Below are 25,894 nucleotides of genomic sequence, written 5' to 3' on the forward strand. Positions count from 1 at the left end.
AGCTTATTGACTGCTTTCAGTATCTCTGAGTTTCCTTTGCATAACAAATGGAAAAGCTGTGCCTTAGTTAATTCTTCCATAGTTCTAGGCAGTCACAAACTATAAACAGAAAGTCTCGTGAGGTCTCGCGGGAGCACGAGCGATCCCAAATTATCAGTTTGTCGATCTCCGTATCAAGTCAAATTCTCCCACTGACCCATAAATCTTCAAAGCACTCTCTTTGTTTGGTTAATGGGTGTAATTAGCTGGGAGTCTCTCACTCGGGGGGAAAGAAGGAATTCGCTTGTAAATTGGTTGAGGGGGGGGGGGGAGGGAAGAGCTTGTGAGAGGAGAGAGAGAAAAGCCAGAAAGCTTTCAATTCTTACTGTTGTAGGTTCCAGCTTCTGTCAGCTTCTGCTCCTATCGATCTGGTTAATGATGGTCTGGGAAGAATGTGAGGTCGGCTGGTCATTTCAAGCTTGTAAAGTTGTTTGCGACAAAGACGCCATCGTGACCTTGAGCTCAAGCCGCTATTAATCCAGGGAGGTCTTGCTTCTCCCTACGGATCTGTAGGACCCTCAGGTCACCGTTCCCGGTTCCTGGGGCGACCGGTGAGCAGATTTGCGTATCTGTTCAGGTCAGCCAGGTGCAGAAGCCCCCGACCCTCGGCATGGCTTAAGAGCTGAACTGAAGTCCAGCTTTCTTTATGGCGCCATCTTGAGGTTTTGATATAAAATGGAAAAGGAGAGGCCAACGTCCGGCCTGAACTCCTTGGAGGGAGGCAGGAGGAAAATGTACTGTGTGTGGTAAATAATAATATTAAATGCAGAGTTTTTCGGTGGAGTCCATTCCATTCAACTCTTAAAGTTAAATAAGTCTAAGAACAGAGATTGTCATGTACTTCAATGAGTAAGCCTGCCTCTGAATGCTTTTTTTAGAAATCAACAAACATAAACATTGTTTGCTTGCTTGATCTATAACTCTATAACTTACTCCCTATTCATGACATGCCTTGTGCTTCCCAGGTCACTATTCTCTCCCCACACCCCCAGGTTCTACTCATTGACTTTTGAAGACTCAGCCTCTGTTTTGGTGCCATTCACTGCCCCAAAACAACTTTTTTGCTTGAAAAGATGGTTATTGACCTATTACCCAAGAAAGGCAATTTAAAGCCGGTTATTTATAGAAGGCTTAAATGATGTAATTCTCCAAAAGACTGGCTTCACAAAGACAGAGCGAGCATAGCTCTTCCAAACTACCCTTACGCACACCTATGACTCATGCGCATCAGACAGAGTGAGGGAATTCACTGAGCCTTAGCGACCTGCAAGGACCTCAAGCACCTTGCGCTTAAAATTTAAAGCCACTGCTTTGTTTTCTTGGCCTCTTGACTTCGTGGAATGCTTAGTTCTTTGCCCTGAGATGACCAAAGGGTTTATGCTTTGCTACAAATCTTCTCAGAATGAAAAATGCTGATGTTTATTCCTCACTTAATCAGCCACTTGTCCAGTGGAGGTCTGAAATAGTGCACCTTATCAGTTAAACGGGACCAGTTCTGGAACATTTTCCATAGCCATGACTCATCAGTGACGAAGATCAACACTGTTGTGACATTTGGGGACATGTCTACTGTGATGAAGTCACCGTTCTCACTTCCATGCAATTTACAGTTGTCTCCTCTATTTAAGATTTATTATATGGTCAGTATTTTATGGGTAAATATAAAGTTTGCAGCTATATTTAATGGTTCACTGGCAGCTCACAGATAAATTATTTTTCCCAGTTTGGGAACACAGTATCCTATTGCTTGCTATATATTATGTCTGTACTAGAAATCAAACCCGCTGTATGCTTAATGCAGCGGGCGCTAGGAGCCTAAGTGGGGGGGGGGGCTGCTGCCGGCACGGCGGTGCCCCCTTCCCCCTGGAACCCCGCCCTGGGGAAAGGAGCATGGTCCCTGCTCCTCTCCGAGGCTGTGGTGGCCCTGGAGGCTCCCCCCACCCAGCCATCTACCGGGCGACCCTGGGACCCCGGGGCTGGCCCCTTGCCAGCCCCCGAAGCTCCCCCCTGCCTGCCTCCTGGGGGACCCCGGGGCTTCAGGGCCAGCAAAGCGCCATGTCTGCGCTGGCCCCGAAGCCCCCCCCAGCTGCCTCTCCCTCGCCCTTCTCCTGGGCGAGGCCCACAGGCCACCTACATGACACATCGGCTTTGCGCCTGATTGGGCGGAGCGGTTAAAAATAAGTCCTTAAACAAAACCCCTGGTAATTTAAAACTCTTTTACCATTTAAGAGCCTCTTGTGGCACAGAGTGGTAAGGCAGCAGACATGCAGTCTGAAAGCTCTGCCCATGAGGCTGGGAGTTCTATCACAGCAGCCGGCTCAAGGTTGACTCAGCCTTCCATCCTTCCGAGGTTAGTAAAATGAGTACCCAGCTTGCTGGGGGGTAAACAGTAATGACTGGGGAAGGCACTGGCAAACCACCCCGTATTGAGTCTGCCATGAAAACACTGGAGGGCATCACCCCAAGGGTCAAACATGACCCAGTGCTTGCACAGGGGATACCTTTACCTTTTACCTTTTTTTACAATTTAACATAACCATTAAAATTTACCTCTGCCCAATAAGACTCCCCTGTGGGCTGTATTCTCATTCATGTTATTATAATTATGTTGTATTATAACATGAAAGACATCCATATTAAGATAACTGTGAGAATGTCATCAAATAAGGATCTGAGAGACCTAGGTTTGAACTTATAAAAGTTTCTTTTATGACCATGGCCCAGACACAATCTGGCCCCTTTCAGACAACCGCTTTGAAGTTCAGACCTAAATGTTTTAACAACTAGATTTGTTGCTAACGTATTTTATTTACCTCTTCATATAAAGCTGCTTTTGTCCCATTGGCAAAGTGGGGCTTAGCCATTTTTGAGGGAAACTGCTTTCTTCCATTTTAAACTTTTCATTGTGCTTCCGAATCATTGTGGGATGCTGTTTAAAATGCCCCTGTTGCTTCCTATAATGCCACTCCCCCCCTGTCTTTTTTGTCATGCAATTTTCCCCCATCATCTGAGGTAAACCAGTACTAAACCAATTTTACACCTGCTTTCCACCACCACCACCACCACCACCACCACACACACAGATGCAGGGGCAGCTCTGTAAGAATCACAATTAATCTCCCAACTACAGCGATCCATTTCCCTTAGAGTTGCTGAGTATCCTCTCCAAAGCAGCTATTATCTCCACAGAAATTGATCTCTATAATCTGTAGATCAGTTGGTAATTCTCCATCCCTCATCTAGACATTTGCAATCGTAATTCCCCTGGAGGAAATGGCTGATTTGGAGGGTGGAGTCTATGGCATTATGCCTGAGGTCCTTCCCTTCCTCAAATCCCACCCTTCCCAGGCTCCACCCCTCAAATATCAAGGAATTTCTCAACCTGGAGTTGGCAACTGTATCTGTTCCCACCCAACAGCCAACCTACCTTTGTCTGCCCTTCAGTCTTCAGTTCTCCACACCCCAGCCTCTTCCTCCACAGTTGGGGTCCAAAGGCAATAGTTTCTCCTTTTTATCTGCACAGCAATCCTGTAAGGTAGGTTAGGCTAAAAGTATGTGACTGATGCATAATCTCCCTGTCAGCTTCCACAGCAAGATGGAGATCTGAACCTGGGTCTCACAGATCCTATTCTGAAGCTCTAAGGGCTACACCACACTGGCTTTCATAGGATGCTGCTGTGGAAGCAGCTAGGCCTAGTTAAGCCATGCAGGACAGGTGGTAACAAGTCACTGAGAGGGTGCAGCCAAGGCTAGGGTCGCAAGCTTCCAGGTGGGACTTGGAGACCCCCCTCCCCAAATTATAATTGAACTTGAGACCTCAGAGATCTGGACCCCCTGGAAAAACTGCTGCTTGGGAGGATGATCTCTGTGGAATTATATCCATTTGAAGCTACTCCCCTCCCTCCCCCCAGACTCCACAACAAAATCTCCAGGAATTTCCTAACTTGGAGCTGGCAACTTGAACCAGGCCTGGCCTCAACGAGTCTTTCTTCAAAGTCCAAAATAGGCCTGGAAGTAGACTTGCCTTTTACTCACAGAAACTGAAGCCTGGAATAATGTGGTTCCCAGTAACAGCCACTGAGGGAATCTGCTTTTTCAAGCTACAGGCACTGCTTTAATCATTTTTGGATTTTTAAAACACTTAAAAAAAAAAGATTTCACATTTTTCTGCAAACCTGGGGCCCTAAAAAAAAAAATCTGTCTTGCTCAATCCCAGTTCCAGTCTTTGGATTTAAGTATCCAAAGATTTGACTAACAGCAAAAATAAAACCAGCAGTAATAATAGATAACATAATAGCTAATGGGAAACATTCATAAAAATACAAATCAACCAAACTCTTGGGCAAAAAAATAAGTTTGTTTTGTGTGCATAAACAAAATAGATTTGGCTTCAGAAGGACCTCATTAATCATATGTTTCTTCAAGGGTTTCATGTTGGTTCTCACTTATGAATATTTAAACTTAAAATACTGAGATGGATGGACTCAATCAAAGAAGTCACGGCCCTCAGTCTGCAAGACCTGAGCGAGACTGTTAATGCTAGGTTATTAATCCACAGGGTCACATTGAGTCAAAAGCAACTTGATGGCACTTAACACAGAGACACAAATGAAAATCAGCACAATAGCCTTTATAGTTGTGGATTTTATGCTGTGCTGGTGGAGTTCACTGACAACTTCTAAAAGGGTCCTCAAAGATAAGTAAGATGGGCAAGAGAGAGCACTGTCCCAATAAGAGCTAATCAGTTTGAATTGCATGCAGATAGGGAGAGAGCACTGTCTGTGATGACTCACAGTCTTCTGCAGTCAGGAACTGTTTGCTAACATGGTGTGGCACCTTTTAGAATGGGGCTCTCTTCCAGCATATAGCTTGCATTGCTTAATTGGCCCAGGTGAGCAAGGTTGGCTGACAAGGCAAAGAGCTGCAGCTGTAGGCTGGGCAGACAAATGAGGAGCTCCTGCAATAACTTTGGGATCTAAGCCCTGGTTTGCCTGCAGCCCCATTCCCTCCTGCTGGTTTGAGCTCTCTGCTTATTGAACATTTGTCTGGCTAAGCTCCAATCCAGCTGAGGCTTGGGTGAAATTGGGAGCTCTTGGCAAGGCTTTTCCTCTCCACAGTAGACTCCACACTAACAGGACCTGGGCTCAAAACATTTCCCCATGGTCCTGCAACTTTTGCCTTCCCCCACCCTCCCTCTCCTCAGAGGGACTGGGGGGAGTGATCCAGCAGCCTTCCTGACCCAGCCTGGCCCTTGGGAGATGTGAAGGAGGCAGCCCCCCACAGACTTACCTGTCCAGCCTGCCCTTTGGGAGATGGGGGTAGGTGGAAAGGAGGCAGCCCATCCCCCATGGCCTTCCCTACCCAACATGGCCTTTGAGAGATTTAGGGAAGAGAAGAAGGCAACCCCACACAGCTTTGCCTGCTTGGCCCAGGCTTTGGAAGATGGGGGGGGTGGCAACCAATGAAACAAGCTGTTTTTATCTTCCATTACAGACCAGTGGCCCAGAAGTATGCCATGGTTGAACAGGAAGAAGTGTTTTTCTACCCTGATGTTCACTACCTAAAGGCATCCCAAAACCGTTTACAATCACCTTCCCTTCCTCTCCCCACAACAGACACCCTGTGAGGTAGGTGGGACTGAGAGAGCTCTGAGAGAACTGTGACTGATCCAAGGTCAATCAGCTGACTTTATATCGAACATTTAGAATCTTTCTCCAAGAGAGATAAAATTTTTGTTTCAAGTGGCTTTGCCCTGTTCATTTCTTCATTGTATTTAAAAGGTAATTCCTTCCTATTTCAGTTTTATCAGTGAATAATCCTGAGCCAATCTAGAGTACCTCTTAAAAACTCTACGAATGTAAGAAATAAGCCTGACAATGCAGAGCTTGTCTTTCTTTTCTTTTAGCCCAAGGAATTCTGGTGCTGTGAAAAAAGCAGACTGCTCCATCTGAATCTAGTTTGAGGTGTTTAGATGATGTGCAGTGGGGATCCGATTGCCCTATGGCCTGATTTTTGTAGTAGTTGTGGATATTTAGAAACCATTAGGGCATACTTATGAAGTTGCTGCTGGATAGAACTATAATTACTTGAATCACTCTTTCCACTGCCAATGTGAATATGTCCTTGTGGTCGATTAGTGCAGATCCCACGTAAAGCAAATTATCTGTGGGCTTCCTGGAGTTGGGTCCCAGACTGTTTCCTCAACTGTAAGGGAGGAAGTGAATAGTGCCATCCTAAAGAATATTACACCCTCCTAAGCACATTGAGGTCAAGGGATTTAGAAGTCTATCACTTTGACCGTTTCTGCACTGGAAGCTCGGTGCCAGGCTGGAGTTTGAGCTGGTGCAGTTTGGCCCGCCTCTTCCTGCTCCTGCATGGGGTGGGGGGAGCATCTGGCCCAGTGTATCTCGTCCACCCCGGATTTGTGCACCCACACAGGAGCCAGGGCAGCAAAGTTCCCAGAGTGGATACGGTCTTAGTTACATCATGGTTTCATTCAGAGTTAAGCAGGGATGCAATGATGATTTCTCCATGGTTTGTTGCAGACGTGATCTTCTGGGGAGCTGTCCCCACTCACTGTTTTTGTTTGGGAGGGGGTTCAGAATCACTTTTTTAGTGTTGCTTTTTGTTTCTCTTGAAACTGGAGCTTTTCTTCCTGGGAAGAAAATGACATCCTGAAGATAAAATTTAGATCAAGAGTTCTGTTTCCTGATCTCTCCTTGAACAGGTGGAAGGTTGCAGTCCTTTTTGCAGGCCCCCCACTCCCCCATAACCTCACAGGGGGTGTTTTCCGACAGGTGACAAAACTTTGTATGAAATGCAGTCTCCTCTCCCCCCCCCCCCCAGCTCAGTCTTTGATTTGAATTTGTTTAAGACTACTGGTCTATGGGGGATTCAGATTGGTGTTATAGCATTCAGGTTTCCAAATATATCTAAAGGTTAGTAATTAGTTCAAACACCTTTGAGGTTTCAGGACGTCTTAATCTGTAGCAAGCTGTAGCAGACAAACAACTCCATATTTGTTCCAAATTTTTCAATAGCTTAAAGGGTTGAATGAACTCCTGAGATTAACTTTCTAAAAATGCTTACTTTGAACATGTCTATTTCCAGAGTACGGCCAATAATGTATCTCCTGATAAGGACAGATCCTGACGAAGCCAGAGACCCATGGGAGATTTTTCATGTACAGCAAATTGTTATTAATCCAGATGAACATGTTATAATCACACTGAGTAGAATTAGGAGAACAGATGTTGGCATGTTTATATGGCAAAAAAGACACCAATGGAAATAATCTCCTCCTCTGATTCAGCTATACCCAGCACAGAACATATTAGCAAGGCGGTAAAGTCATCTTTTGAAAATAAAGCATGGAAAACACAAGAAGTGGGAACTGAAATGATGAATTATGGAGGATGTCATGTGGATGCATCACATCAATCTCTCCAAATATTTTTAGCACAGAACTTCCCCCTCCCTCCCCTCAGCAGCTTGATGGGAGGTTCTCCCCCGGCAACTTATTAATACTGTATTAAAGTACTGATGATAAAAGACTAGAAGGAAAATGGACACATGTGTTAACCAGTCCCTTTGGACGATCTAGAAATGACATTGGAAAAGTTATACAATGATCAAGCACCTTCTCAGTCTCCAGACCCACAGACAGTCTTCAATGGGTGATCGAAAAAACGTCAGTTTGGCATTCAGGGAATTTCAGGTGTTGATCTGAAGCAGCAGGACAAAATCTGAGTCCAGGAGCACCTTTAAGACCAACAAAGTTTCATTCAAGGTACACACTTTCATTTGCATACACACTTTTTCAGATACTATGAAACAAAATTTCCTTAACCATTACATATAGGTAGAGAGAGGAGGGGGGTTAATTACCAGGAAGGGCTCATTGCATGCATAAGAAACGTGGTGATTATAGCTGAGATAGGATTAAGACAGATAAGACCTGTGAAGGTGGTAAATTAACATACAGATGGCATTAAATTAGCATACAGATTTGTAGAGTATACAAGAATGAAGTTCGAGTTGAAGATCAACAAAGTTTAATTCCTTCCTATATGTGAGAACCGAGTGACTCAGCATGTGTAGCGAGATAAAGAGCCAATAAAACTTGATTGGTTCTAAAGGTGCCGCAGGATTCAAAATTTGACATTTAATCTATGCTGTACTTCCTCTCCACAGAGTGACTTGACTAAGACCATCCATTGAATTCATGGCAGAGTTCCTGGGGAGAGGGGATTTTCAGCCTCCTATGATTTTGGGGAACCAAGTTTGTTTAGAACTGTAAACCTTACCCTCAATTAGCAACTTCGGGCATTTCCGCATGTGATAAAAGTAGTGAAATGTTTTATCCAAGGAAATTGATCTATGTGGTCTGGAGATGAGTTTTAATCCTGGGGGATCCCCAGATCCCACCATGTGATGGGCATCCCTTGGCATGAGATTCCAGCTTTTAAAATTTCCTTGCTCCCATAGCACAAATGTCCCTACTTTTTTCTCCCAGCACTGGAAAGTTTGTGGGTATTTTTATTCTTCACTCCTTTGGCTTGCTTTCCATTCCTAGCTGCTTATATGAAATTTATCACAGAATCATTGAGCAGGAAGGGTCCATACAGGCCATCTAGTCCAACCCCCTGCTCAATGCAGGATCAGCCTAAAGCATCCAGGATAAGGATCTGTCCAGCCTCTGCTTGAAGGCCACCAGTGAGGGGGAGCTCACTACCTCCTTAGGTACCCAATCCCACTGTGGAACTACTTGGAGTGTGAAGATTATTTTCCTGCTATCTAGGCAAAATCATTCTCCACGTAATTGAAACCCATTACTGCAGGTCCTATCCTCTGCTGCCAACAGGAACAGCTTCCTGCCCCCCCCCCCCGTGACAACCCTTCAAATACTTAAAAGCAGCAATCATATCCCCTCTCAACCTTCTCCAGGCTGAATATTCCCAATTCTCTCAGCCTTTCCTCATAGGGCTCGATCCCCAGGTCCTAGACCATCCTCGTCGCTCTCCTCTGACCCCTCTCCATTTTGTCCATGTCCTTTTGAAATAGCTTGCTTCTCTGCAATGCTCCCTATACCCAGTGCTCTGCTTCTTCCTCTTCCTTCAACATAAAATCAGCCTGTGTTGTAAATAAAGGCCTCCGCTGATGCTTAGTCAGTGCTGACCGCACTAAAACACTGCCTGTCAGGTCACAGGGTTTTATTCTGTCACCTCTTTGCAGCCATGAGACAACAGTAATGCAAGCAGCTGTCAAGATGCAAGCTAGCTCAAATTTTCTAACAGTAGCCTACGGTGACCATCTATAAAGCAGGATCTGTAGAATGGCTGCCGGCTGAACTGCCTTGCCAGGAATAAGGTGATGGCACAAACAAGGAGAAAACAAGGGCCTGGGCTACCAAGAGCTGACCTGCATGTCTTTGGTGTTGATACCAAGTGGCTGCATGTGGCAAGCACAGGAAGACCATGAATGAACTCCCTTAGTAGACTCATAATCAGTTCAGAAGCATGATAGTTTAGAGCTCACTTTCTGTTTCTCAGATGTTCAGTCCAAGAGCAGAAGAGGGCTGCAAACGCATGGTTTTTCAAATTTATTTTAGACTAGTCTCCAAGCCCGGAGCGGGCGCTAGCAGCAAGGAGCCCGGGGGGGAAGGGTTGGGAGCTGTAGGGGCCGGGCCAGCTTGCTGGCCACACCCTGATTGGCCCTATTCCAACTTGGACACCCCAGACATGCTCCACCCCTCAGCTGGTTTCACAAATATTTTAAGAGAACCATGGATAAGATGTTTATATTCTGCTTCTCTCCCCAATGGGAACCCCAAAGAAGCTTATCACAATGTTTTCTTCTACTCCAGTTTACCCTCATACAACAACTCTATGCGGTAGGTAAGGCTGGGACTGGCCCATGGTCATCCAGAAAGTTTCTGTGGCAGGTTGGAGATGTCAACCCATGTCTTCCCGATCTCATCTTGACACTGTAACAGCTACATCATGCTGGTCTTTTTAAAGTGACACGTGAATTCTGTAGGGTGCCTTTTTATCCTGCCTCTTCTCTAAGGACCTAAAGGTGGCGTGCAAGGTTGTCCCTTCCTCATTTCATCCTTACAGCAACCTTGTAAGGTAGGCAAGGCTCAGAGCAAGTGACAGGCATCAGGTTTGCTGGAGAAATTTACAACAAAAGCAAAATTTGATTCCAGGTCTTCCAGATCCTGGCCTGACACTCATCAACTTACTGCTACATGTTTGTTCCCGATTTGGTCTAAGGCTGTTAATTCCAGCTGGAATACTGATTTGAAGAAGGCAGCAATATCAGGGAAAGGAGACATCTGCTATGTACTTCTCTGGAGAGCTCTTCCTTCACCAGTCCATGTTGAGAACCCCCTGAAACATTCTTTAGGTTTTGAGACACCTCAGCAGTGGCATGATCATGAGGAATATAGTTGGGGAGCATAGCCCCTCGGGAGGAAAAAAAAGCTGTTATTTTCTCACAGATCAAAATGTGCAGAAAATTTACATCTCAGCCTTTGGATTAAGATGGCTGTCAAAGGTAGTGCTGTTGTTTTATAACTGTCTCTACAGCTATCTCATTTTCCCCTCCCTTCTTACAGTCATAATTCTTTCTAATAAGAAATGTCACAGCAATCAGAATGGCATCCCATAGATAAGGTAGGACTGAGCGTGCTCACTGGATACTTAGAGGCCCGGAATGTTGGGGAAAGTTGATTATCTGACAAAAGAAATATGAAGAAAGACCGTGCCAGGGGAGAAAAATTAGTCAGTTCAGGCTCCTAATAGCTTGTAGTACCATGCACAAGGAGATAAGAATTATTGCTGTTAGACATGCTATGAGATGTTCATCTCCTTCTGGGCCCCAGCCACAACCCGCACTCTCCCCCAGCTCAAGCTACAAACCCCAAGCCAGAAATGACCCAGAAACCAAGAACAATTTCATAATCCTGAAGCTCTCTGGCCAGTAATTCCCTCAGTGTACCAGAAAGTGCCAGGGAAAGCAGGCATGAGGGGTGGAAGAAGAAGAAGAGGAGGGAAAAAAAATCACAGATAGCTTTTATCCCCATCTCCTGAGGTCAAATGGGACCTTTCACAGCTGGTGGCTGTCAGGATGTGGGGGGAAAGGGTTAGGGCAAGGCATCTTCCTATGAGGCAGGCACCTCCAGTATCTACCCAATCCTATGCACTCCCACCCAAGTCAGCCCAGAATGATATTTTTAAGGATAATAAAGGTAAGGCAAAAGACTCCAGGCAGCAGGATGATTTAGGACCAGAGAGGAAAAAGCTCACCCCACAAAAAAAATGATTAAGCTGTAGATAAGGTGAAATCACTAGTAATTTTAAGTATCCCAGAACAGGAAGGAAGATAAAAATAGAATTGATCATGTACTCTTTTCACATAAGCTTGGGACACCCCTCCCACCCCAAAATATTCTTAAGAGGGTTGAGCATGCTGATGGCCCTCCACAAAGCACAAAATGTATAGAGGGGGAAAAGAAAACAGAATAGAAAAGTGGGGAAAGTGCCCTGACCTGGGTGTTCCAGGCTAACTTGATCTTATCAGATCTTGGAAACTAAGGAAGGTGAGTCAGAGCCCATTCCGTACACATTGGATAATGCACTTTCAATGTGCTTTGGCAGCTGGATTCTCCTGTGCAGAACAGGATAATCATTTCTAAAGTGCATTGAAAGTGCATTATCCAACGCGTGCGGAATGGTTAGTGCTTGAATGGGAGGCCTCCATGGAACACTGAGGTTGCTCTAGCAAGCCACGTCCTGTATTCTGTTGCCTTGAAAACCCAATGGGGTCACCATAAGACCACTGCTACTTGATGGCATTTTCCACCAGCATGAGAAGCAAAATCCTGAGCATTTATAGCAGGGGTTCCCAAAGTGGGTGGTACCCGGAGGGGCCAATGGAAAGATCCAGGGGGTGGCGATGAATTTTGAGGAAGTAGGGGGACAGTGAGGAATTTGGGGGCAGTAGGGGGACAGCACTCGGACTCTTCCTGCTGTGGCTATTTTTTCCTAGTGACAGACATTCCAAGGTGGTTTGCCTTTGCCTGCTTCTGGGTAGGATTTCCAATCCAGGGCTGGAAATCCAATGCTGGATTTCCCATTCCAGTGCTGACCAGGACCAACTCTTCTTAACTTCCTGAAGAAAATGACCACTTCAGAAGGTGAGCTGGATGGGATCATATTCCTACTGGGCTCCTTCTCCTCAGACTGTCCTTCCCAGACTCTACTCCAGGTCTCCAGGAATTTCTTAACACAGGGTTGGCAACTCTTCCCCCCAAATCTCCATCTTCAGGAGACTGGAAAAGCCTTCTCTGGCATGCTCCTGACCAAGGGGTTTTCCATTGCTTGCTTCTCTCTTTCTTGCCCATCTGTCTTTCTCCCCAGTGGGGACCCAAAGTGACTTTTACAAATGACTTTTACAAAGAACATATGTATTTTTCCCAAACTAAATTATGGCCACTGCACAACAACCAAAAACAAATGTAGGCAATATAGTGGGCTTTCAACTCAATTCAGACCAGGCTAAGGGCTTTCAAGTTGCAGTAGTGCTAACACCAGGAAAGAGGGGTATGTGTTTGTGTGTGTGTTTGTGTGTGTGTGTGTGTGAGGAGGGGAGCACTAGGGATGTGGCCTAGGAGCCAAAGGGGTAGCAGCCCAAAAAAGGGTGGGAACCACTGGTTTATAGTATTCTGAAGGAGACATTTAGGTCTGGAGATAATTTCCAGATGCTGTATCCTCTGTGCTGCATCCAATTCCTCATGGGCCACCACCTCTAAAATATAAGGGCACATCGAAGAGACTCCTGCAGTGCAGCTCATAAAAGCGGCATTATATTTGCACGTCGGCTTAATAAAGATGTAAAATAAGCCAATGTTACATGGTTTACATTTATAATCAACTGCAGAATGCAGTTAAGGGTATTTTTGGGACGGAGGATTTGATTCACTGCAGTCATCTTTGAACTGGTGGATCATATTTTACGGGGAATGGGGAAGGAAGACAGTTTTATAGGCCTCTGAAACCTTTCTGAATCGTTTGTGCTGCTTGTCGCAAAGTGGACTGCCTCTGCATTAGGAACAGAGACATATTTTTATAATTGCCCCCAGTTACATCTTACCAACTCTATTGTTTTCGAAAAGCATTATAGAATCATAGAATCATAGAACCATAGAGTTGGAAGGGCCCATACAGGCCATCTAGTCCAACCCCCTGCTCAACGCAGGATCAGCCCAAAGCATCCTAAAGCATCCAAGAAAAGTGTGTATCCAACCTTTGCTTGAAGACTGCCAGTGAGGGGGAGCTCACCACCTCCTTAGGCAGCCTATTATAGGGCAGTCAGAATTAATGTGCAATAAACAGATTGTCCCTAAATCACACTGGCCAGACTCCTGCATCGATGCGCAGAAGACATTTCATACTGTTCACTCTTTTATTTAATGGCTTTGGCCCTTTGACTCTCCTCCCTTGTTTGGTACATTTGAAGCTCCGCACATTTTAAATTCCCTCCCAGTTTGCTCTCAGATCCACAGCAAAGGATGTTGCTGTTAAGAGATAATCACCCTCCTGTAGGGATATGAAGTGTGAGGCGCAGGCGATTTGCTCAGGCCCCTGCAGTGGAGTGAACAGCAGTCGCCACTTCTGCGGAGAAGTCTGTGTTATTTTAAAGTCTGGCGGTTGTTTCCATATAAATAAACTGAGCAAAATTAGCACAAAGGCTGAAAACTCCAGAACGATGCTTTGGAACTCAATCCATGGGCAGCCTTGCTATGAAACAAAGTAATGTCAAGTGGGAGCAGCCATGGAGCACTCACACAGGGGTGATCCATGGGGGCAGAATGAACCAGGAAGTCCATCTTTTCAAGCAGTTATTCCCATGGATTTGGATCGCTCCTGGCCATTTTAATGCAGGGATCCCCAACCCTTTTTGAGACGGAATTTTGAGAGGGAGTGGCAAATAGTTTAAATTGCAGTCAGCAAGGAATTTGCTGAAGTCAGCCTTGAAGGGCTGTTGTTAAGCTGTTTAAACAGCTGAGCTGCACCAGTGTGTTTTCTAGTAGCATGAAGTAGTCATTGGAGAGGTTGCAGAGAATTCTAAGCCATGTGCTTTGAAGATTCTGGTGGGCTCCTGTCCACTTCCTGCCTCAGCATGTGCTTTGCAGAAGCAAACAAGGAGCAGATTCCATTAGGCCCTTTATACCTACTGATATGTGGCATGTAGTCTGCTTGCAGTGCAGCCATAGAGGCTTGCAGTGTGCTGCTTTTTAAACTATCTAAAGTTTTTGTACTCTGCTTCAATAAGGAACCTGGATCAGATGAATATGATATATGTTTGTAAATAATCTTTCCTAGTAAAGATTACTCTCTTTTAAAACTCGAAGTGCTATGAGTCTGGATCTGTGCCTTCTTTACACTTCCTGGGAAGGAGAATATACTGAAGGGGAAATGGACCTGCCTAAGGAAACCTCAAGTGCCAATCCATCAGTGGAAAACAAGCCCTGCTGTACAATGACCTCTTTCTGACAAGCTTGGGCACCATGTTGGAAACCCTATAAATGTGAGGATGCAGTTTTCCATGTGAAAAGCGAGCTGTAAAACAATCATTCTTGGTGGCTTCAATTAGCTTCCAAGAGCAATGCAAGGTGCAAGTTATTAGTAAACAGTCTGGGACTAGCCACATGAGCCTCATAGGCTCAGGTCATTGTCTCATCAAATACCCTGCAGTATGTTGGAGGACAGCTCCCTGGTGTTGCCAGCTGGCCAGGAGAAAAGCAATGTCCTGCTCCTTTGGTACTAGGATGCTATTTATGATATTATTGATCTCAATTCCATGAAAAGCTGATTGATGGATAGATGGATGGATTTTTTACCTGTCTTGGCAGCGACTCGTGGGAGGTAACAACAGTTGACATTAAAAAAACTATTAACCCCACCCCCCATTAAAACCCCACACAAACCCAAACACAAGATCAGCAGCAATATTACACACACACACAGCCTGTCCAGACAACCATCTCCCTCGGGAAATGGGGTTTGCCTTAATGCTGTCCATTTCCACATATTAAGCCCTAACTCAGGGGTAGTCAAACTACGGCCCTCGAGATGTCCATGGACTACAATTCCCATGAGCCCCTGCCAGCGAATGCTGGCAGGGGCTCATGGGAATTGTAGTCCATGGACACCTGGAGGGCCGCAGTTTGACTACCCCTGCTCTAACTAGTCAGGCCATTGTTTTTCCTCCAAGAAGTTTGGCAACCTTATTCAAGAATCACGGTTTTCATTTTATAGTTCTTGTTTTGAAAGGTTATTTAAAAAAAACCATGATACGTGTGTGTTTGTCTGTGTGTGTGTGTGGTGCTGAGAATAACTGAGACTTTAAAAGGTGGGATTGTATACAAAAGCTACGGATGAGATGGTTCTTTTTGTTCAAGGGAACTCATTTGGGTTCACACTTTCTGTTTCCTTCTCATTTATCTAACAAGATGCCCCTGTCTGATGCTGAACCAAAGCTAGGCCAGCCAACCCTATGTTGTTACAGCGTGTGAAGTTGCTAAGGCCGGGGTTTCCGTCCCCAAATCGGTATGCCATTGCTGGTGGCAATCATTCTCTAACGAAGGCCTGGCTTTGTGCCTTGCAGACTGTGATTAGCAATCAACAAAAATGCACCATAATTAGAGAGTCTCTCTCCCCCGCCACACACACCAGTTGTTATTTTGTGAGGGGAATGGTGGGGAAAGGGTGTCTGAAAGGAGGGGAAGGACCAGTTAGAGAGATGGTTCTGGGAAAGAAGGAGGAAAGCTAACTATGCCAGGTTGATAAGCACACCGTAAAGATAAATCAATCAGGAACAGATAATTTTCAGTGCTTGGAATAAGCAATTTTTGATCTTCTGATTTCCCTCAGACATGGCCAACATGGCCCATTTTGGCCAAGTCTTGTCAGATCTTTGAAGCTAAGCAGGGCTGGCTCTGGTGAGCACTTCGGATGGGAGACCTTGAAGGAAGTCCAGGGCCATGACACAGGGACAGGCAATGGCAAATCACCTCTGCCGTCATAAAGCTTTTGTGGTTATTATATTTTTGCACAATTTAGGCATCTGCGTGCATAAGAGGGCAAACGGGGGGAGGATCATCAGAAGTCCTCTTTTCCTTTTTGGTATCTGGCCCATGTCATCTGGCATGCCTTCCAGAACTTTGTCAGCTCTGACAGCACCCATATCCCACCTGGCAACTTTTCCCACCCAGCTGAAGCCAGGGCCTATTGCGCATCTTTGGGGCTGGGGACTATCTGCAGGTTGGAATTTGTGGAGCGCAATGTTCTTCGGGGGACATGCATAGACATATCTATTTTATTTTATCTTGCTGATCTTCCGAGGTGCTCAGGCCCTGAGCCTCAGGGCAACATGTGTAGTTACTGATTGGATTCCTAAGCTACCCTTTTCTTACAAAAGTCTTGGGGCAGCTAATAATACACGGGAATCCATACATAAATGGTTAAAACAATAAAGCCATAAACAAGTAAAACTGATTTCTATTAAAAGACAATGCTGCAAATATCCCGCTAAACCCAGTTTCCAGATTTCACTTACGAGCCAGATATCCAGACTCTGAATGCTAGGGGGAGGGCGGGGGAGGCCTGTGGCAGACTTAGTGTGCGCCCAGTGTCGGCCTCAACAGGACGCCTGGCAGAAGAGTGCTGTTTTGCAGGTCCTTCAGAACTTTGACAGCCGGCAGCTCATTCCCCAAGGCGGGAGCCAGGGCCAAAATGGCGTTGGCTCTGGTTGAAGCCAAACACACTTCTCCTCTCCTCACAACAGTCCTGCAAGATGGGTTAGGCTAGAAAGAGAGAGACTGGCTCCAGGCTCCAAGCCAGCTTTGCGGCCGAGTGGGAATCTGAACCCACACCTCTTCCAAGCATACTCCTCAAATGTTAATGATTACATCCCCCTGGCTCACCAACAGGCTCTGCCCCAGAAATGCAAGCCATAGTTACAGAACTGATCCTGGCAGAGGCACGAAGTGACCAGAAAGTCCTTAATTTGCCATGTTGAATGGCAGTGACTCTCAGTTGTACAAAGTACCTTCCCCCTTCAGCTTTTTTCCATGGTTGATACTAATCTGCCAAAATCTGTGGAGGTAGAAGTTAAAAGTGCCCTCAGGCAATTCTCCCTTCCGGAGCATTCCTTACTCAGCAGAACCGAGCTCAGTTGGTCGCACTGACCTTAGCGGTCTCAGTGGAAACGGAATTCCTCATGCCCGAATGGCTCTGGAACAATTTCTCCTCGCATATAATACGCCAAGGGCTGCTTCCGTGGTACTGTAGAACTGTCAATGATTTACCCTCCATGACAAGAGAGCAGTGATGCACTGGAATGTGCAGGAGTTTCCAGCTATTTTGAAACCAAACAGACAAGACCTCCAGCCAATCTGCTAAGTCCGATGGCTGCTTTCAAACAACTCTTTCCCATTCCCTGTTCCTTCAGCAGAATAAAATGGCAGAAGCCTGAGCTAGCTGAATGGACTGTACCACTTCAAGATGCAGGTGTGGGATCCCACTGATGAATGCTCACCCCCAAAGTTAAACATTTCCTGGTTATAAAAATCTAGCACACCAAGAACACAGGGTCCGGCCAAATGGTTTCCTGAGCGGCTAGTTTTCTGCTTGCACCATTTTCTTTTTACATAGAGAAGCATTTGAAAATTTGATTCCCCAACCAAACACACATGCTCATTCTGAAAACCGTTCCATCATCTTTGCTATCTTGCTTGGGTTTGTTTTTGGAAGTGTTGGGGGGTTCAGCTCAAAGGTAAAGTCAAACAGGACAGGTCCAGATTTGTATGCCGGGGTGGAAAACCCAAATAATATCCTCTACAAAACCAGTGGTGCCCACAAATCCATATCGTGCTCAGTAAGGACATATTAAATTCCTTTGTTTACACTGCATGGTCTCTCCATCAATTTAACACATCAGAAATCATTACTGCTTTCGGAACGCGGCACACACAGGAACTGTGTTATAAAATTCAGCGGTAACAAGATCTGGGTCCTGTAATATGTCTCAAATGTTGTTTTTTTGAGGAAGCTGCTTCATTTCACCTCATGATCGGTCCAACTGAAGAAATCTAAAACGAACATTTTACTCACCGGGCAATCAAAACAAACATTGTACAAATAAAAATGGCTAAGTGTTTCCATGTCCCATCAAGGCAGCTACAGAAGGCCAGAGCCAACAAACGTGGACAATCGGGAAGCCAGCTGATGCTCAGCTCCCCTTCCAGCCACCACTGCAGGGTGGCCATCTGCAATCAGCACGGTCAGCCTGGCTATTGGGTGAGGGGACAAGGATCCTTCCCCTGCCGCTGCAGAACTAGTAAATGGGCTGGCAGTGGGGCAAATAGGAGCGATGTGTCTGGAGGAACTTGGTCTTTTTTTTTTAAGAGATTCGTGCCTGCTCACAGTTTATTTATTATTTATTTTTTTCTATTCTGACTCTCTTCCATCATGGCATTCCAGGCTGCATGCAGGGCCTCCTATGGGAGTGTGTCTCTTCTTTGGCCCTACTCAGTACTCCCAGGGTAGGCAGTGCCTTGAAAATTGTCCAGGGGTGAAGACCCCCACTGCCACAACAACCCACTCTGGAAGTCAGCATGGATTTGTCTCCAACAGGTCCTGTCAGACCAACCTAGTATCCTTTTTTGACCAAGTAACAGGTTTGCTGGATCGGGGAAATTCGATGACATTGTTTACTTGGATTTTAGTAAAGCTTTTGATAAGGTTCCCCATGATGTTCTGATGGCTAAATTGAAGGACTGCAATCTGGATTTTCAGATAGTTAGATGGATAGGGAATTGGTTAGAGAACCGCACTCAAAGCATTGTTGTCAATGGTGTTTCATCAGACTGGAGAGAGGTGAGTAGCGGGGTACCTCAGGGCTCGGTGCTCAGCCTGGTACTTTTTAACATATTTATTAATGATCTAGATGAGGGGGTGGAGGGACTACTCATCAGGTTTGCAGATGACACCAAATTGGGAGGACTGGCAAATACTCCGGAAGATAGAGTTCAACAAGATCTGAACACAATGGAAAAATGGGCAAATGAGAACATGATGCAATTTAATAAAGATAAGTGTAAAGTTCTGCATCTGGGTCAGAAAAATGAAAAGCATGCCTACTGGATGGGGGATACGCTTCTAGGTAACACTGTGTGTGAACGAGACCTTGGGGTACTTGTGGATTGTAAATTAAACATGAGCAGGCAGTGTGATGCAGCGGTAAAAAAGGCGGATGCCATTTTGGGCTGTATCAACAGGGGCATCACATCAAAATCACAAGATGTCATAGTCCCATTGTATACAGCACTGGTCAGACCACACCTGGAGTACTGTGTGCAGTTCTGGAGGCCTCACTTCAAGAAGGACGTAGATAAAATTGAAAGGGTACAGAGGAGAGCGACGAGGATGATCTGGGGCCAAGGGACCAAGCCCTATGAAGATAGGTTGAGGGACTTGGGAATGTTCAGCCTGGAGAAAAGGAGGTTGAGAGGGGACATGATAGCCCTCTTTAAGTTTTTGAAAGGTTGTCACTTGGAGGAGGGCAGGATGCTGTTTCCGTTGGCTGCAGAGGAGAGGACACGCAGTAATGGGTTTAAACTACAAGTACAACGATGTAGGCTAGATATCAGGAAAAAAATGTTTCACAGTCAGAGTAGTTCAGCAGTGGAATAGGCTGCCTAAGGAGGTGGTGAGCTCCCCCTCACTGGCAGTCTTCAAGCAAAGGTTGGATACGCACTTTTCTTGGATGCTTTAGGATGCTTAAGGCTGATCCTGTGTAGAGCAGGGGGTTGGACTAGATGGCCTGTATGGCCCCTTCCAACTCTATGATTCTATGATCTGACTGTTGCCCAAGGTAGAAGAAGAAGAAGAGTTGGTTCTTATATGCTTCTTTTCCCTACCTGAAGGAGGCTCAAAGCAGCTTACAGTCGGCTTCCCATTCCTCTCCCCACAACAGACACCCTGTGAGGGAGGTGAGGCTGAAAGAGCCCTGATATTACTGCTCAGTTAGAACAGTTTTATTAGTGCGGTCACCCAGCTGGTTGCATGTGGGGGAGTGCAGAATCGAATCTGGCATGCCAAATTAGAAGTCCACACTCCTAACCACTACACCAAACTGGCTCTTGGTAGGCATGCCATAGAAGAAGGCCAATGCTGAGCCCAACCTGAGGTTGGGTACACATTTTTCTTGGATGCTTTGGGATGATCCTGCATTGAGCAGGGGGTTGGACTAGAGGGCCTGTATGGCCCCTTCCAACTCTATGATTCTATGATTCTATTATTCTAACCCAGTCCCTAGTGGCAGCCACATCCAACCAGTGCAGGAAGAGCCCTCTTTGCTGGGCAGACTACCTGAAGCAAAGGACTACTTTTGCTGTTGCTACCTATCGAGAGTGGTCAGTGAAGGGATCGAGAGTGGTCAGTGAGGGTGACAGTGCACATGTGCTGTCACTCTAGCTTCCCATCCATCCTCTCAATGGCACTGTAAAGCAGGAGTAGTCAACCTGTGGTCCTCCAGATGTTCATGGACTACAATTTCCATGAGCCCCCTGCCAGCGTTTGCATACCCAGGGAATTGCTAATTGCCACTGTGGAATGGTAGATGAATTTCCGTAAAGTATCTAATCTCCAACACAGCTACCATTTTCCTTCTGGGGGCCCACTTTCTCTGGTGTGTAGTGTTATGTTGAGTGACTAGGCATGCTTGGACATTTGTGGGTAGAATCATAGAGTTGGAAGGGATCTCCAAGGTCATCTAGTCCAACCCCCTGCACAATGCAGCAACTCACAACTACCTGCCTACCCACAATGACCCTGATTTTATGCCCAAATGATCTCCTTCAGACACTAAAAATCTCCAGGATGCTGTTGGCCAGGAGGAAATTCATCTACCATTCCACAGTGGCAATTAGCAATTCCCTGGGTATGCAAGGAAGGACCACAAGAGACAAACACTGGAACATCCCTTCCTGCCCTGGTGGTATACAAGTTTAAATAATAAACAAACTAACAAACAAACAAATAAATACTTGGGAACATTGCCAAGTCCCTCTGCCTTTCCTCATAGGGCTTGGTTCCCACAGGCCCCAGATCATCCTCCTCGCTCTCCTCTGCACCCTCTTGTTTAGTCCACGTCCTTTTTGAAGTGAGGCCTCCAGAACTGCGCACAGTACTCCAGGTGGGGATCTGACCAATCAGGAGGTGGCTTATCATGAGGTGATGGCCAGAGGCTGCTACTCAGCACAGGTGGTGAAGGGGGCGAGGAGCTACTTAGACTACAGCTACTCAGCACTGGAAGGCATGCTGTTCCTGCTGCTTTCCCCCATGACAATTCTATAAATTCCCAATTCCCAAAGTGAACCATCCCCCTCCTGATAATGAAGAAAGACACGGTATCTGAAAGGTCAAAATACTTCCTTCTCTCATCAAAATCTTCACCTTGCCAATCCCCTTGTAGCATTTTAGTCTTAATGTATGTTCCTGTCCTGCCTGAACTCTTCAGGCCTCTGAAGACACTGAGGATTAAGATATAATTGAAAAATGAGCCTGCGCCTAAGAAATGAAATGTAACCAATACTGCAGGTCTGCTGACTTAATAGAGAAGCTTAACATCATTATATGTATTAATAACAAGACCAGTCAGCCATTAGCAAGAGAGGTTCATTCATTGCCTCTCCCTGATAGCTTCCAGCCGGGTTTCCCCCACCCTCGGCAAATGAATTCGGCTCGTGCTTATTTTCCGTTCAGCTAATTCCCATTAGAGAGGCAAACATATGGGTGAAATATCTTACTTTTCTCTCCCTCTAAATGACTGCCGTTAACTGGATGCCACAGAAAATTCCATTAGGCCACAAAACTGAAGGAAATGAACAGAAACATGAAGGAACCTTGGAGAAATTAGCCGGCTGAACAGAGGAGGTTACATAATCTGATTAATGTGCCTCTTTGTTTTTTTTGGGGGGGGGGACCAGCTGAAACATTTGAAACACCTGCTACAAACTGTCATGCAGTGTTTGTTCTTAGTGAGCAGTTTTTGTTGCCAGAGTCATGGGATGAACTGGCTATCTCCCAGGAATGAATGTTGGAAATTAGCACAACACCAGCTCAGATCATATTGGGGTTTTTTTTTTTTTGTGTGTAAAGCTTTCTGCTTCCCCTTTAGACCCCAAAGGTGTCATGCCTGCACCTCTTGCACCTTCTGATGAACCACCTGGGGATTCTGATGAACCACCTTCTGATGAACCACCTGGAGGCTGCGGCAGATACGGATGCCAAGCACACCTCCCTCTGGTTCACTGGAGCCTGATGCCATGGATCTGGCTGGGGATCGGGACCAGCCAGATCCTCGGGACAAGGAGCAGTCTGGTCCCAGCCAGGAGTCAACCAAGCTTTCCATGCCTGCATCACTGCGACTGCAGCAGCAGGGACCCTTTGGCCCCAGAGGGTCACCAGAATGCCAAAGGCAGCCTGACAATTGTCAGAAGATTAGCTCACCTGTCAGCATGCTGCCAGTCCCGCTGGGGCCCAGCTGAGCCTCCTTCCTCAGATTAAAACTAGGCCTGGCCAGATTAAGACTAGCTTCCTCACCCAGTCAAGACAAGAAATGATCAGAGCTGGTTTGCCATTGCTTTCCTCTGCCTATCAACTCCCACTTTCCTTGGTTTTCTCCAAGGCCAGCCCTTCTGCTTACCTTCTAAGATCTGACAGCATCAAGCTACTCAAGGCTATTTAGGCTGTTCATATGATTGACTTCAAATCTCATCTTTAGCCATAACAATCATCGGGTGATATGTGGATGATGCATACCCTACCCGATTGGCCCTCAGTGGGGGTATGCCCCCAATAGGGATTGGCCACTCCCTCACTGAGGACCAATGCTGGGTCTTCCCTACTCACCCACCTTACTATTGCTTCCAGGCACTTGGGAGGAGGAAGAATCATCAGCAGGTAAGCTGGGGAGGGGAAGACGCAAACTGCGGTCTGTGGTGCTGTGCTGGCCTTGGCAGTCCAGCTTCCCTGGCCAGCCATCCCGCTCTGTCCCATCACTTCCTCCCAAAACTGCCCAAAACTGAAAGGAAAGAGCTGGCCCACTTGCCAGCATGGCCTCCACTCTACCCCAGGCCTCTGTGCTGCCCTTCTGTTCTCCCCCCTGCCTGAGACTGACTCCTCACGCAACTCCACAGCTGCTGGTCTAGTTAAACCTGTTTTTCTAACATTCTGTTCTTCCTCTTATCCCCATTCAAAGGTGATTGGCTACAGCCAGAGGAGGCAAAAGCTTCCTTGCCCATCACACACGGCTACCCACTTTTTTTTTTTTTTTTGGAGTAGCTTGTCTAGAGGGGGTAGTTTCTACCTAAGTACCATAATTTAAAATGGTACTTTAAGGCCTTATGAGAAGAGTCACTGGAAACGACAATAATGCTAGGAAAAGCTGAAGGCAGCAGGAGTAGAGGAAGATCCAATATGAGATGGATTGACTCGGTCAAGGAAGCCACAGCCTCAGTTTGCATGATCTGAACAAAGCTCTTAATGACAGGACGTAATACTGGAGTAAGCTTGGTGTAGTGGCTAAGAGCGGCAGTTTCTAATCTGGAGTACTGAGTTTGAGTCCCCACTTCTCCATGTGCAGGTGACCTTGGGCCACTCTCAGTCCTGTTAGGACTGTTCTCCCAGAGCAGGAATGTCAGCTCTCGGCCCCACCTACCTCACAGGGTGACTTTTGTGGAGAGAGGCAGGGGAAGGTATTGTAAGCCACTTTGAGACTCTTTCATGAGAAGCGGGGTATAAAAACAATTCTTCTTCTTCATAATCTTTAATACTAAAAGGAATCAATGAACCTCCCATGCACAAAAGGCCCCATTTACAGACTGATGCATTCACAGGCCAAACAGGCTGGTTCAAATGGGCCAATCGTGTATTCAAGTCCTAAAGAAACAAAATAATTTTCCCAGGCCCTTCCCTTGAGCATGGTTGTGATGGAGCAGGGAGGCTTTAGAAGCACAGCAAACAACATAATCACACCGACTAAATCATACGCAGCTACTATATTTGGCAGGTCAGATCCTCAACTGGTATGAAGCAATTTGACTTAAAAGGCTTCCGTGGAGTTATGCTAATCTAGACTGATCTTCTGTTCCGCGGGAGACAGACTGTTCCAAAACACACAGGAAATCAATGGTGGTTGTTATGAGTTTGAAGTTCAGGATCTGACATGTGAAGATATACACGCAACAAATATCCTTTTTCGTGTAAAGCGTTCAGTACAACCTGCGGAGAGTAAAATCGTCAATGTCTTCTGTATACAAATCAATATTCTGTTTTGGAAAAGCACGTCTTCGGAGGCTGAATACGGTGATTCATGTCCTTGTCTGTTTTTGAAACAAGCATCGTAACTTTGCCTCGGTGGAACTGTTATGGATGCCATTCTATAACATGCTGTTGCTTCAAACACACACACACACACACACACACACACACGGTTTCTCCATAGGAAAGTCTATTTGAGAAAAAATGTCCCTTTCTTCCTGGGGAAGGCACTGGCACTGGGGAAGGCACTGGCAAACCACCCCGCATTGAGTCTGCCATGAAAACGCTGGAGGGCGTCACCCCAAGGGTCAGACATGACTCGGTGCTTGCACAGGGGATACCTTTACCTTTACCTTTACTATCCCTTTCTTCCTTTCTAGAAGAGCCTCTTGTGGCGCAGAGTGGTAAGGCAGCAGAAATGCTGTCTGAAGCTGTCTGTCCATGAGGCTGGGAGTTCAATCCCAGCAGCCAGCTCAAGGTTGACTCAGCCTTCCATCCTTCCGAGGTCGGTAAAATGAGTACCCAGCTTGCTGGGGGGTAAACGGTCATGACTGCAGAAGGCACTGGCAAACCACCCTGTATTGAGCCTGCCAAGAAAACGCTGGAGGGCGTCACCCCAAGGGTCAGACATGACTCGGTGCCTGCACGGGGGATACCTTTACCTTTACCTTTTATCCCTTTCTTCAGGTATCACCACTTTCGAAGACGAACATGAACTATTGCTCATTTGGATGTCTCACTTCATTTACATAAATGCAAATGCTGAACAGTAAATTGCCTAACTTGAAATCTGAGCAGGGGGAGAAGGAAGGAAGTGAGGTAGTAAAAATAAAGCAACCCAACAGAAACAGCACCAAAAGGTTCAAAGCTGTAATTCTGTAACCTGCTATTCAAGGCCTAATAAGGAAATGTGGAGGACAGATTCTCCATGTACCGTTCATCTGGCATTAATGAGTTATTTTTGAATACTGGAAAGAACAATGGCACAACCCTGAACCATAACATTCCTCCTCACGATGTCTCCATCTCTGATGAAAAAAGAAATGAAACCTGGCCCACAGCTCATTCGACAGCTCTTGAACTGCCTCTCACAAATACAAAGAAAACATCCTGTCTAAAGAGTCTGAAAATAACTTGCACGGGGAAGTATTATTTACCCATCTAGTGCCAAGGGGGATGCGTGAGGGATCCATGGCTGCACAGGGCACAGGCTGAAAAGACTGTCACCCTTTAATGGGCATTGAGTCACTGCCATTGTTTAGCTGATTGACTGCTAATGGCCAGCGATGACTGCCCAGCAGCTAATGGTTTTGAGAGGCTTTCATTAATGAGATCTCTACCTATATGGTGGGATATGAGATCAGTGTTTTACTTCTGTGTAAAGGGAAGATGATGATTGGGGGATTTTGAATTCTAGGCAGAGAGAGAGAGAGAAAGAGAGAGAGAGAGAGAGAGAGAGAGAG

The 25,894-nt window shown here is 46.0% G+C and overlaps 1 long non-coding RNA gene across 1 annotated transcript in view; it reads right to left on the reverse strand.

Annotated features, from left to right (window-relative positions):
• Positions 1 to 17,419, reverse strand: part of LOC143830692 (uncharacterized) — a 37,539-nt gene extending 20,120 nt beyond the window's left edge. The window contains exons 1-4 of the long non-coding RNA XR_013228573.1: positions 17,295 to 17,419; positions 7,679 to 7,800; positions 6,126 to 6,694; positions 3,467 to 3,567 (exon numbers count right to left, since the gene is read on the reverse strand). This is a non-coding gene — a long non-coding RNA (uncharacterized LOC143830692). The remainder of the gene's footprint in view (positions 1 to 3,466; positions 3,568 to 6,125; positions 6,695 to 7,678; positions 7,801 to 17,294) is intronic.
• Between the last annotated feature and the right edge of the window lie 8,475 nt (positions 17,420 to 25,894).

This window comes from Paroedura picta, chromosome 2 (assembly GCF_049243985.1).
Source record: "Paroedura picta isolate Pp20150507F chromosome 2, Ppicta_v3.0, whole genome shotgun sequence".
Lineage (NCBI taxonomy): Eukaryota > Metazoa > Chordata > Lepidosauria > Squamata > Gekkonidae > Paroedura > Paroedura picta.